Source organism: Mus caroli, chromosome 4 (genome assembly GCF_900094665.2).
Source record: "Mus caroli chromosome 4, CAROLI_EIJ_v1.1, whole genome shotgun sequence".
Lineage (NCBI taxonomy): Eukaryota > Metazoa > Chordata > Mammalia > Rodentia > Muridae > Mus > Mus caroli.
Window position 1 is genome coordinate 7,762,773 of NC_034573.1, and position 6,214 is coordinate 7,768,986.

General features: G+C 46.5%; 1 pseudogene; it reads right to left on the reverse strand.

The window, feature by feature from the left end:
- LOC110292387 overlaps nt 1–5,211 on the reverse strand; it is a 50,331-nt pseudogene extending 45,120 nt beyond the window's left edge.
- Between the last annotated feature and the right edge of the window lie 1,003 nt (nt 5,212–6,214).

The window sequence follows — 6,214 nt, forward strand, 5'->3', positions numbered from 1 at the left end:
TTTCTTATCCTCTAGAAAGGACAACACAACAACAACAACAACAACAACAAAAATAGTAAGCAGAGAGCCTGACATCCTAAGGAAGTTGTTGCATTATAATGGAGTAGCAGGATACAGAAACAATAGAGTTGGATTTTCCAAACACTTCTCTCTTTTCTTGCTAACCTTTTCTTTACATGTGAGTTTTGTTTCCTTGGAGGTCCACAGCAGGCATAGGCAAATCCCTGCCTGGTTTCTGAGGCTCTGTAGTCCCTTCCTACAGGAGAGGTTTCTGTATGACCCTGCCCATCTGTGCCAACTTGGCCTTTGAGGAGGAGGGACACATTAGTATCAAGTAAGAGTTCAGTGACGTTATTATGGACAAAGACGGTATTGCTTATCATTATTGCTCCAGAGACTAGCACACAGACCAAGATCTAATAGGCGTTCCATCAAAATTTATTGAGTAAATTACTGAATCGTTTTTCCTTTTCCTTATTGGCAATTTAAAACACACACACACACACACACACACACACACACACACACGAACATAAAACTTTACAGCAAGACATATATTGAATTATATAACTTGAGCATGCAAATGGAGGGGTGCTTAATAAAATCCATCACCGCTGTGATACCACACTGTGCAATATCCTATCCAAGGCAGGGATTCCTGAGCATGGGGCGTGTAGATAACAATATTGGGTCTCCAGGTCATTTGCAAACAGCTTCCTTTTCCTCTACCCCAGATTGTGTTTCAATTTTGCAAGAAAAAAGCAAGCCCTTGTCACCAGGCCGTGCATCATTCCTGCCGAATACCCCAGGGGCATGGCTTCATGATTCTCAGAGGTTCTCCTTATCTCATTTGTCAGGGGGGACATTTGTAGTTTTCATATAAAATTTAATGGCCAGAAACATCTGTTTCCTATCCAACTGTGGTGTTTCAAATTGGGTAGAGATGGCAATCTTTTGGCTGAGCACGAACTGTATTTGCTATGCCTTAGATGCTCAGAAAAATAATGTAGACCAAAGACAAAGAAGCAGAGAGGAGCATGGAGGGGAGAGGCAGGGTGAAGAGGAAAACATGGGAGGACTGAAAAGGGAGGTGGGCATTTGGGCACCAACTCTCCCTGCTCCAGAGAATGGCATTTGTGGGGGCCTGCCCTTTGCAGATCTCAGGTTCTCTTGCAACCTGCATCCCCAGATATAGTCAGTGAGCCTCACAGATCTCTTAGCTCCCCTGATTGAAGCTGCTTCCACTTGCTGGAACTCCATGGTCCTCATATGGGAAGGGTTGGTTGATATGCAGCAAAACGTCTGGTTCTGCAGCCACTTGAAACTCCAGGCTGGCAGAGCTGGCTTCTTCTTTTTTTCTTTATTAGATATTTTCTTTATTTACATTTCAAATGTTATCCCCTTTCCTAGTTTCCCCTCTGAAAATCCCCTGTCCCCCTCCCCCTCCCCCTGCTCCCCATCCCTCCTACTTCCATTCCTGATCCTGGCATTCCCCTATACTGGGGCATAAAGAGGACCTAGGGCCTCTCCCCCCTGATGACTGACTAGGCCATCCTCTGCTACATATACAGCTAGAGCCACAAGTTCCACTATGTGTTTTCTTTGATTGGTGCTTTAGTTCCAAGGAGCTCTGGGGTTACTAGTTAGTTCATATTGATGTTCCTCCTAGGGGGCTTCAAATCCCTTCAGCTCCTTGGGTACTTTCTCTAGCTTCTTCATTGAGGACCTTCTGCTCCATCCAATGGATGATTGTGAGCATCCACTTCTGTATTTGCCAGGCACTGGCAGAGCCCCTCAGGAGACAGCTATATCAGGCTCCTGTCAGCAGGCTCTTGTTGGCATCTGCAATAGTGTCTGGGTTTGGTGGTTGTTTATGGGATGGATCCCCAAGTGGGGCAATCTCTGGATGGTCATTCCTTCATTCTCTGCTCCGAACTTTGTCGCAGAGCTGGCTTCTTGTTTGCTGCTGGACCTCAGAGACTTGCTCTAACCTCCCAGTACCTAAGCCCTTGCCTGAACTCTGAGTCATGGGTGTGAGGCCGAATAGAGCATCGGGTACAGCTCAGTGTTGGTTAAGGCCCTTGGTCTCTCTTTCTCTCCCTGCCCCCTACACACACACACACACACACACACACACACACACACACTCACTCAGATAGCTCTCTCAATAGTGTGTGTGTGCATGCTTAGAACACACACACACAAATACATATTTCTTTCCCAATATATGGGCACATAGATGCACTCCCCTCTCAAGGTTTGATCATAGCATGCAAGCATGTGGTGGCATTTTCTCAATTTCCATTCTCTCAGGAATTTCCATTCTCTCTTCCATTTCAGGCACAGATTGTCAGTCCTCCTTTGTTGCCTCCACTCTTCTTAGCACCTACCTCTGTCAAAGCTTTTGCCATTTTACTTTGCAGCAATGGTGTCGGGTAGAGTCGCTCCCACTTTTCAGACAAATGGCATGGGTCAGTTCTGTCACCACTGTGTGACTCTGGGTAAAGGACCTAATATCTCGGTGACTCGTTTTCTAATTTGTTAAATGGGTATTATTAATGATGCTCACATCATGAGATGACATATGTAAATTGCTTAGTGAACTACCTTGCTCAACAGAAGACAGCTGTGAGCTGTGAGCATCACTTGCTCAGTTTGTCCTCTCAGCCATCCATGCAGAGACGGTCTTTGCTGTACCCTTATATTCTTAGAAACTGAGGCGATGCTCTCGCTCTCGCTCTCACTCTCTGCTCTCAGCTCTTCCTCTACTGTTGACCAAATCTCTTGGGGAGGATGGGGAATGGGAGGGGCTGCTTGCAGGCTGCCCACAGAGAGTGCCACACAGAGCTACCACTCTCCCATCACTGCTGTGTGCTGCCTGAGAGACTGCAAGAGGAAAATAAAGCACCTAAGAGTTATCTTTGTTCCACGTTATTTTTCCTAAGCATTTAAAAAATACTTTAAATTAAAACATAATTAAATTACTTCCCCACTTCCTTTCCCTTCCTTTAGTTCCTCCCAGACCCACTCTGCCACACTCCTTCTCAAATTGAAGGCCTCTGCTTCTTTGATATTTACTGCTTCACACACACACACACACACACACACACACACACACACACACACACCACACACACATCTGCTGAGCCCATTACAACTCCTGAACTTAAGGCTCAGGGAACATTCTGGAAGGGGGTGGGGGCAGAAAGATTGTCAGAGCAAGAGGACCAGAAAATCTGCAATGAGTCCCTGTCTCTCAGACTCCAACAGTAGCAATATCAATAGATATGTTAATGCTGAAGGGGTAAAATCACAGGGCCCCACCGGCACTAGTGACTGCTGGGAGAGGGAGAATTAGCCTCCCCTAGGAAGGAGCCCCTGATTGGTTTGGTAATCATTTTGATCTTGTGTGGGATTCTTTCCTGGCCTCTTGTCTGAGAACATCTGCTGCCATCCGATCGCATTCTTCTCCCCAAGAACGGTTTTATTCTGAAGATGCTGTTTAGCTTTCATGTTTTTCTATCTTTACTAACTATGTATCTAACTGTGCTATTAGTGCGACATTAACATTTTTATGGAAATGATCACCCTATCAATATCCTGTAAGTGGCCTTTGCACACTACCAGTGTGGTCTTGATGTTCATTTTTCTTACTATGAGCACATGTGCAGTGCTCATTTTCACTGCTACATCTGTGCACCACACGGCGTCTATTGATGATGGTGATGATGGTGATGGTGATGGTGAGGTGGTTTCTGATGGTTGCTATTTCCAACTGTGTTTTCCATGGCACACTTCTTTTTATTACCTTGTGTAGTAAGGTGCATATTTACAAGTGGAATAGCTGGGTCATGAAGGATATGAACGGCTTATATATTGATGGTGGAGCATAAATAGAACCATTGTTGCCGATAGTCCGACAGTGGGAGTGCCTTCAATCCTACTTCATCCTCCTTTAGCAAGTAGTGTTTTTGATTTTTGAAACAATGGATGGGGGAAAATGTCTGCCCTTTTCAGGTCCTTCCTCCCTCCCTGCACCCCTCCAATTGCGTTCTGCTTTCTCTCTGCATGGTCAGTAGAGACAGGACCACGGTTACCTCTGCCCCTGTAGCCATGGCTGGCCTGATGTGGTGGTGGTGGTGGTGGTGGTGGAGAAGGAGGATGGGTACTAGATGAGAGGTTTTTTTTTTTTTTTTTTTTTTTAATGGGATCAAGTGTGCTCAGTGGGAGTCTGATGAGAAGGCTGGGGGGAGGTCTCAAGGGGGACGCAGCTGGAGGGATTGTCCATCTGGATCCTGCAGGCCTCTGGGTGCTGGGAGGTTATTCTTAGTCATCTTTTCTTCAGTCTTTATTTTCTCTTAATCAGGGCTCTCTTGGTTGTGCAATTGGCAGCCCCCCTTACTTCTGTAAAGCAATGATTTTCCATATAGTAATTCTTTCCTTCTTTAGACTTCCCAGAGTGGGTGGGTGGCTCCTTTTGTGCTCAGATTTTGCACATTGCCTCCCACCCCAGCTCCTCCTCTGAGTATTTTTGTGGCTGATGGAGACCTATATGAGTGTCGAGCATTTGACCCCTCCCCCATCTCCTTGTTTGTTTACAAAGAGCTTAGCCATACCGCTCTCCTTGCTAATTTTTTCCTAGTAACATCTAATGGGAGGACATTTGCCGCCCTTCCTTCTGCTACCGCATGTGTCCTGAATTCTACTGGATTAATTTAACTGGAGCCTGAAGAGGCAGCAAAGCTGAGGGCAGGTGGCTGAACTCCAGTCCTTGGCTCCTGCGTCATTGTCACAGTCATTGCTGTGCTGATGGCCTGGTCTGTAGTTCATAAGCACTTCCACAGGCAGTTTGCAGAACAGCAGAAGCCCTGGCCTCTGAGGCTCAGAGTCACAGGCGAGGAGGAGGCAAAGTCTAGGTTTGATCTTGCTTTTCTGATGTGAAATCCCCTGCCTTTCCTTTCAGCCTATGCAGGGATCACACATGTCTTCAGGAGGCAGGAGTTTATATAAATAAAAGGGAAGAGCTGGCTGGAGCCGAATGTGCTCAGGATTAGTAAGGCTGTCGGGAGCTGAATGCATACCTCGGCTACACTGCTGAATTGCAAACACTGCTACAGTTTGGATATTGAAAAATCTCTCCTCTCCCAAGGACCATGGGGTTGAAGGTCCAGTGATTGACTGTGAGAAAGGCAGGCTCTCAAGAGACTCCATGTTTGTGCCTTTGGTAGGTGGGCCAGGTCTTCAGGAGGTAAGGCCTGATGAGGAGATGCCCTTAGATCACTGGGGCAGGCCACTTAAAGGGATGGAGAGACACTGATTTATCAATCCTAGCTCTCCACGTTAGCTGCTTTACCTCTGATTACTGTTCCCGTCATGATCTAGCGCTGCCAGATGCCCAAGGAAAAGGGAAGTGCCTTATCTTGGACTATGAGCCTTCCAGAACCACAGCCTCAGCCTGACTTTGTAAGTAATCACCTCAGCTATTTTGTTATAGTAACAGACAGCTGACCAATACAACATTTAAAACGCGCCGAGAAGAAAAACTCATCTGTGTTATCTTCTTGGTTGTTGGCAGGGAAGGGAGACCATTGGGATGGCCGTTCACTTTGCTGTTGTGTAGCTTTTCCTGTCTAGAGGCCACGACACTATCTTGGTTGTAGTAAGCCTATGGCGTGAGGCAGTGTGTTAAAGGTAACTAATCGCTCCCATTGCCTTTTGAATAGGATGTATGTATTACAGTCCCAGGCATCTATGACCCATAATCTCTCCTTCCTAGTTTTCAAGGCACAATCTTCAAGGTCATATCATAGTCTATCAGTGATTAAGAGAAACATGCATCCAATACCTGTATCTACATCCTGAAAGGATTTTGCTCTTTCTCTACGTCTAGCCTCCCTTCCTCTTTCATCCCTTCTAAAATACTGGAAGCTGCTGCCCAAGTCTCCAGGCTGGCAGAGCATGTGACATGGGCAGGCCCCAAGTTAATCTCACTCAGGCTTTGTTCAGACTTGGAGAAGAGTGGGGGAGAAAGGAGCCTCACTCACTAGGGATATGTGACCCAGGAAAGGTCTTGGGTGATAGGAAGAGACTTGTGTAGTTTCCCCTAGGACTGGTCAGGCTTCTGTGGAGCAGAGGTGCATGCGCCTTGCTAGAAATGAAACAGCAGTGTCGGGAGGGTCGAGTGAGCATAGCTCTGCTACACAGAGCTGTTATC